The 7,893-nt window shown below is 52.7% G+C and overlaps 1 protein-coding gene across 1 annotated transcript in view; it reads left to right on the top strand.

The window, feature by feature from the left end:
* The window catches only part of AQP1 (aquaporin 1 (Colton blood group)), a 29,109-nt gene that overhangs the window by 956 nt on the left and 20,260 nt on the right, over window positions 1-7,893 (top strand). The gene's annotated exons all lie outside the window — the stretch shown is intronic.

Here is a 7,893-nt window from a genome sequence, read left to right as displayed (position 1 = left end):
TTCTCTTCTCTTCTCTTCTCTTCTCTTCTCTTCTCTTCTCTTCTCTTTCATGATTTTTGTAGGAGGGCTTTTAGGAAGAAGCAGCTTGGCACTGCTGCTTTGGAGAGCGAAGCGGCCACTCCTGAAAACTCCCTCTTTTCCAAAGGGGTCAGGATCCTGGCCTTTTGGGCAATGGTCACCCGAGCTGGAATCTCGGCTTGTTAGCTTACAGCTCTTAATGGCACAACAACTCTCAGAGAAGGGCTTCTCCAATATGCTATTTGGACTCAGTTTTGCAATGGGTTCGTGAGATGGGATGGGGGTTAAACGAGGGAACTCTCAAGACATCCTGAGGGTGCCAGAGCTCCTGCATGGTAGAGTGTGACCGAGGCAGAAACTCAACTGGTAGGCATAGCTCATCTTTGCTTTAGCACACCTGGGGAAACTCACCTTTCTGCCTGTCCTGCAGGTCCTAAGGCACAGGAAGCAACACACCAAAAGGTGTACCTCTCCTTTTCAGATGGTGCCAATGGTTTGGGAGGGAATGCATTAATTGCTAGACAGCTGGCGTGGTGTGGTGGTTAGAGGGTTGGACTGGGGACATGCAAGATCCGGGTTCAAGCCCTACTTCAGCTATGAAGCTCTCCAGGGGACTTTGGGCCAGTCACAGCCCCTCAGCCCAGCCTCCCTTACAGGGCTGTTGTTGTGAGGATAAAATGGAGCTATGTAAACCGCCTCAGCTTCCTCAGAAGAGGAAAAATAGTAGTAGTAGCAGCAGCAGTAGTAATAATAATCTCGAAACACTAGGATCTTAATGAGTGCATTTCTACAAGTGGGCGTAGTTCCCAGAGCATTGATTAGCACACATGGATATCGTAACTATCAACAGGCAGCCAAGTTGGAGTGGCTCTTATCTTCTCTAGCAATGCATCTGCCACTCTGCAAATATTCAAAGCCACCAAAGCATTTTGGGTGGCAGGTGCTTCTGCCCAGGCTATTATTTGAATAGGCTTCTGGAACGCAAGAGCTGAAAATGGTAACACTGGCTGTTTTCCCTGGCTCAGTGCAGCACTGGAGGGAAGGTGGGATCTCCCGGGAAGGCCTGTGCAAGGGGCAGCTGCGACAAAATGTTGCAGTGCATCCTCACCCATGAAAAAGCGGTGCTCCGGGGCAGCGTGCGAGCGAGCAACACCTTCCTCCTGGAGACTACTAGCTGTTGGGTAGTCAAGCGGGGCCCCTCCAGATGTTTCAGACTTCGGCTCCCATCAGCCTTAGCCAGCTTGGGGAATGGTCAGGCATGCTGGGAGTTGCAATCCCACAAGGCACTTCTCTGAGGAAGGCTGTGTCAGGGACTCGAACGAGCCCACCCACAAACTGTGTGGAGCCTCCGTTTTTACAGTGTGGCTTTTGCAGCCTGAGTTGCCTGCCAAAAGGGAAAAGATCCTAGCAAAGTCCCAGACCCACCTAGATCTTTGCTCACACTGGACTAGAATCTTTAGAATTGTAGTCAAAATTTTTCAGGATTGATTGATTGATTGATTGATTGATCGGGGCTCCTCCCTTCTCTTCCCAAGGGAAGACAGCTTGCATTTGGTGCACAAATCTTCTCTGCGCAGGCACAGAGCCGCCCCACCTGTGGGATGTTCAGTGTGACTTAAGAGACAATCACGGCGCAGGCCGCAACACCACAGGTGCAGACAGACCTATGCAGCAGACCCTGCTGTCCTCCGCCCGTATGTCTGTTATTTATTTACGGATTTATTTTATTTCTATACAACCCCACAGCCAACCCGCCCCCCCCCCCACCCGTTACCTTCCAAATGAGAGCTCATTCACCCAACCAGGGAGGAAAAAACAGCCCCCCCCCGCCCTGAACAAAACACACCCACAACTTTGAGTGTGCTGATTGCCATATGCCTATAAAGGCCCCTAGTACAAAGGGATATTTGAATTTCCAAAAAACCTCTGGCAGGGGGATTCAAGGATGGGGAGGGGTCAGCAGGAGGGGGAAGCCAAGCGTCGAAACGCCGGCTCCTCCAGCGTGGCCGGACGCAACAGAGACCCGCAGGGGCCGCGGAGCTTGCTTCCAGCCAGTGCTCCTGGGGAGGAGGTGGAGGGTCAGAGGGCCTTCCAGAGCTGCGGAATTCCAAACAAAGGGTTGGCTCCCGGCCTGTGGCATTGCTTCTGCTCTTCCAGTGTCGGAAAAGCTCCAAACAGGGTGATCAAGGGTGCCATCCAGCAGGCTGCCTGTACCACTCCGAATCTGGGGAGCTGCGGGCATCCAGGGGAAGATGGGAGGGTTTGGATTAGGCAAAAATGGCCTCCAGGAATCCCTCACACTCCAAGATATTTAGTAGTCCAGTTTTGTCAGTTGGCGGGTTTTACTCCTGTCTCTCTGCGAGGGGCGGAGGCATCGCCAGGATTCCTCATTTTTCAACAATGCCTTGCTTCTCTTCTTAAACCTTCACTACCCCCAGCGCTGGGCCTGAAGTCACACCTGTGGCCAGAGTGGAAAGAGCTGTGTGAGCTGTATGGGGGGAGCATGCTCCAAATTTGGAGCCCCCCAGCAGCTAAACCAGAGTCTCCCCAAATCCCCTTTTCAGATGCATCCATTAAATCCATGTTTTAGTGGTCCTCTCCCTATTTCAAATTACTCTACAGTTTCTGTAGAACTTTCTGTAGAAGCAAGAAGGGCCAAACTTTGAGCACATCATGACTGCAGAAGGCAATCATGCTAAGCAAAGTCGAAGGCAGAGGGAGGAAAGGAAGTCACCCAGAGGACCTTCAGGTTATGGGGCAGCATAGAAGTAGAATGAAATAAATAAATACTAAATAAAGGAAGATCAAATACGAGATGGATGGGCTCCATCAAGGAAGCCATGGCCTTGAATTTGGAAGAGCTGAGTGGGGCTCTCAAGGACAGGACATCTTGGAAGTTCTCATTCACGGGGTCACCAAAAGTTGGAGATGACTTGACTACACAATAGCAGGTGCAGCTTGCCCCCAGATCTGGTCCTTAAGAGCTTCCCCACTGGTCCTGATCCAGATTTCCCTCCGTCTGCTTACACTGGAGCAAAAGTGGAGAGGAGAAATATATACAAGTTTTGACATCCTGTTCGTTTTGGCCTTGGCTAGCAGGAACCCCACCGCTGCCCCAGGACTTCAGCCCAGGCGATTTCCTAGCCCCACCTGGAGTTGCTGGGATTCATCAATTCGTACAATTGCAAACCGCTCAATCCATAAAGCCTCCAGTCCTCTGCCTTGGGAGGGAGATGAGGATTAACCAGAGCCCCAGCCACGTGGGCCGGTGGCCTCAGAGCCGGGACTCCATGCGCCAAGACCTGCCCCATCCTCCTCACGGCAGGATGGAAAGCGCCACGCAGCTGCGGATCGATCTCGGACAGCAGGCGAGGGGCCTGCCATGGGCAGGTAGGGATCGAGGCGGGGCTGATGGCAGTACACTGAATTCAGAAGGCCCCCCAGGCTCCTTCCCTGCCCCTTCATTTGGACAGAATGTGGGGCAGGAGGGGCTGTGGGGACCGGCCTTGTGCCATGTCGGGCGGGCCTGGAGACTCGAGGGTCGGCGGCCCGGGACTGCACTGGGCATCCCCTGAAAGCCAGAGCGGGGCACCAAGTTACAGCCCTTCCACCACATTCCTAGTATCTTCTCCCACACTCCCAAGGGTTGGGAAAAACCCCTTTGGGAAGGCCCGTTTTCAGCTGTAAATGAGTGGGAGCAAAGGTGAGCACCCCACACCTCTCTCTCTCTCAGATGTAGCCGATGTCTGGGGCTGCTGGGTCTTTAAAAATGCACCAACCCACGGCTAAGATGACAGGCCTCCATTTACAGTGCAGCTTTGTTTGACCCCTAGAGAAGTTTTCCCGAAAATTGCAGTCGACTTCAACTGCCTGCCTGACGTTCGGCCAGCGCATCCCTGCAAGGTTCCCACTGGGGATCTTCAGAGGGGGACCCGGTGTGCCAGGAATCCCTCCTCCGTGGCCGCTGTGCAACCAGAACCATCTGCTTGGTGTTGCTGGAAAGCCTCGCAGAAGGTGGGGACGGTGGTTGGCTTCCTTGGAGACGGAGGGAGAGGTGCGGCTGGACGGCTTTAGACTCCGCTAGGTTGTCTTTCTGAGCGTGAGCCAAGGAGTCGGACATCAGCCAGTCTAGCCTGAAATGATCTCCTGGCGCTTTCTGCCATCCCGAGGGCTTCCTAGGCTCGCCCTCAGCAGGGGGAACTGGTGGGCAGTGCAAATTCTAGCAGGGCTGCCAGCAAAGGGAGGCCATGGATGCCCCGCTCCGGAGGATGGCCCTCTGCAGATTGTGTCAGGGAGCCGTTACTCAGCCCGGTGCTGGCGGAGCGCGCGTCTTTCAGAGCACTGTCTCCACAGGGCAGCTTCCTGTCTCAGTTGATAACCGGCTCATGGGCAACCGCCCTGCCAGAAGGCCCAGGGCACGTGCAGGGCTGTGTGTACAACTCACGATTAGCCAGATGCAGAGATAACGGCTAATCTCTTGTTGCCTCTGAGACAAGATGTGTTTTGGGCTCAGGGGCCTTGTCGGCTGCAAGATCTCTTAAGGGCTTGTTTGACTGTTGTGCTTCCTTGGGGTTCTCATGGGATTTCTGGTGGCACCTTTCCCAGGGCGAGGAAAAGTGGCTTTCTAGGAATTCTTGAAGCCCTAACCAGCAGTCCCAATGGCCAGGCATGATGGGAGACGCAATCCGCCAAGATCTGGAGGGCCAACATTCCCCATTTTGTAGCCATCTTTACAAGGGTTGCATGGAGAAATGCCGGCCTCAAAGCTTCCTTTGCAGAAGGTACTTTAGGAGGATGAGGATAATCAGGACAATAGTTTTTATCCATCCTAAATCCCCCCTTTATACCCCTTGCAGCGGTGAATTCCTTTTTCCTGGGGACCCACATTTACTCTGTAACTTTGGGGCCAAGTTGATATTTTGCTAGCAGAATGCCGTGGGTCCAATCCCAGCTAGAAAAGCATTTAAAGGAAGTGGATCTGGGAAAAACTCCTGCCTAGAGGTCATCTGGCATGTCACACTGATGCAAGAAATGAATGTGTGACTTAACTAAACAAAAGGAGTTAAAAACTGCCATGGGGTGGGGGCCGGAGCAGGACGGGGGCCAAAAATTCTCCCTGATGCCACTTCTCCAAGGCCTTCCCATCACATGCGACCTGATTATTTAAGTTCTTGAGCTCGAGATTTTTGGGAGGTGACTCAGTGCCCCGCCACTGACACATTCCCTGTCCCCAGGTGAGTGGGTGGAGCAACGGAGGTGCTGGAGAACCTGTGCGGTACTGTGGTTAAGAGCGCAAGTCTGGGTCTCAGGAGATCCAGGTTCGAGTCCCCGCTCAGCCACGAAGCTCCCTGGGTGTCTCTGGGCCAGTCACCAACTGTCATCCCAACCCACCTCATTAGGTTGTGGGGGTGGAAATGGCAAGGCAGGGGTTAATATAAACTGCCTTGGATCCCTTGCCGTGGCAAAGGTGAGCCACAAGTGTGATCATGAATGGATGTCAAAACAACGCAGCTGTTCCCGAGCTCTGCGTTTTCACAGTACATTTGTCTGCAGCTGCTGCAGGCTGAAATCCTATTTACTTGGAAGCAAATCCCACTAAGTTATGCACGGAGACCCACATCCAAGTTGTGGTGGCGATGATCTGGCTGGGTGCCGAAGTCAGTGGCCACCCCATTACCCTGAACGAGCACAGGATCAGGCTCGTGCCAACAGAGGGTAGCTCATTTCCTCCAAAACCGACAGTACAGAGAACTAGCCCACGCAGCAGAGAGGACAACGGCAGGGTCCTGACGCCCAGGAACGAAGCCTCCCGAGAGCAGCTCCCCCGGCTGACCCCAGTGATTAAAGAAGCTGTTAAAGGTTTCCAAGGGTGTTGGCATCTGGATTCTCCAGACATCTCCCCCTTGGAAATGCCGGGGCTCTGGGGCTCAGGCAGCATGAAGAGTGGGCGAGATGGAGTTATTTTCTCCTAAGGTCTTGTACCTTCACGAACAAAACAAAAGAAAGCCGAGCAAAAGGACGGCAGGTTGCAGGTTGCCACGCTACTGCGAGGCCAACGGCCGGATGCTCGTGCGAGCCGATTCAAAGCACTGTTTGGGAAGTGCCTGGGAATCGGAGAGCGGCAGCCGGGGAGCTGAATGCGAGCGAGTGAGCGAGGCTGTTCCTGTGGAATTCCGCCCGTCTTGTCCACGCTCTTGGCTTCATGTGCCCTTGCTCAGCTGTTCGGCCTCAGAAAAAGCCTCAGCATTGTCTTCAAATGTCATGAGGCAAACATTTGGGGGCAAGCTGCAGATGCTCTGAGCAGAAACTTGCTTTAAAATCTTCCCTCGTCTCGGGGCTGGGCTGATGCTGGCACCCAGCACCCGAACATTTGTGGAAGGGCTGTCAGTGGGACCCCATCCCGTGCCTTCTTAAAAAACAGCCGCCACACTGAATCGGGGTGTGTGTGTGTTTGCAGAGAGGGGCCCTCTGTCCAAAGAAGGATTGTGCTTCACCAAGACAGGGTAAATTCTTTCTGCTCATGTCACAGTGGCAGTGAAAATCCCCACCGGAGAGGACAGATTTGTCCCTGGGGCATCTAATCTAGCTTTCCATTCACACAGGGGCCAACCAGCTCCTTGCTGGTGGGGGCACACTTCACTTGTGGTTGTTAGCTACTGGAATAGAGGCATCCTGGCTCTGCGAGTGGAGGCAGCATAGAACCATCAGGACTAGTAACTTGGATAGCCTAATCCTCTGAGATTGGAGGGTGGGACAACCCTAGTTGCATTTTTTAAAAAGAAACCTCACCCATCCAAAAATGCACCCACACAACATGTTGTTTGCTTGTGCCTGCAGCGTTTTCGGATTCCCAGCAAAATTATTTGCCCAAACATTTGCCCAAAGCAAAAACCCCGACAGTTGCTTTTGATTTCCATGTGGGCAAAATTTCATTTCGAGAGAGGCAAACAGGGTTGGAAAAGAGCTGGTTGCGTGATAGGATGACTGGAAAGAGATCTTACTCTTGGCATCATTTCCCTGCTGAGGGACAAACAGAAATGTGAAGGAAAAACGGGTTCTCTGGAGAGAGAAAAGTTGGCCTCGGTGAACTCAAGTGCAAAGCATCCAACTCCGCACCTGAGTATAGAAAGTCAGACTCATATCTACCTCCTGACCCCCCCCACTCACTCCATGCCCCCGCAATCCTGGGACTATACACCCCACTCTATATTTATCCTTTTCTTGACTATATTATTAACTCTCCCTGGAGCCTCAAAATTTCCACAGACATGCAGAGACATAAGAATATAAGAACTGTTCTGCTGGGTCAAGTCCAAAAGAGCTGGCCACAAAGAGGCGAAAAGCCGGGCTGCATTTTCCTTGAAGCTTGTTCTGCTTCATTCACATTCCCCATTGCAAGTTTCTTCTTCTTTTTTCAGCTGGAAAAAATAGACTTTTTTTTAGGATGTGCATTTCCTCACCCCCAGCTGAAAATGCACATTTTTGGAAGGGCAGATTTGTGCATGCGAATGCTGCCAAAGGTGAGTGCAGGTTCTGGACACTGCAACAACCCCCCCGCCCCCCGCATTCCTGCTTGATTTCACATTCAGGAATGGGATGTAGTCACACCATTTGCAAACAGGAATGAAATGGCATTCTTACTTGTGAGCGCCCCCCAGCAGAGGGATAGTGTGACTGAGCAGTTTTGTTGTTGTTCAGTCGCAAAGTTGTGCCCGACACATCATGACCCCATGGACAACATTCCTCCAGGCTCTCCTGTCCACCATACCCCAGAGTCCACTCAAGCCCACACCCACTGTCCCAGGGACCCCATCCAGCCACCTCATCCTCTGCCGTCCCCGTCTTCTTTTGCCATCTATTGTTCCCAGCATTAGG

This window comes from Varanus komodoensis, unplaced genomic scaffold (genome assembly GCF_004798865.1).
Source record: "Varanus komodoensis strain SLA01 unplaced genomic scaffold, ASM479886v1 scaffold15, whole genome shotgun sequence".
NCBI classification, from domain to species: domain Eukaryota; kingdom Metazoa; phylum Chordata; class Lepidosauria; order Squamata; family Varanidae; genus Varanus; species Varanus komodoensis.
Note: the sequence above shows the minus strand (reverse complement) of the source record. Positions and strands in the feature narration are given on the sequence as shown.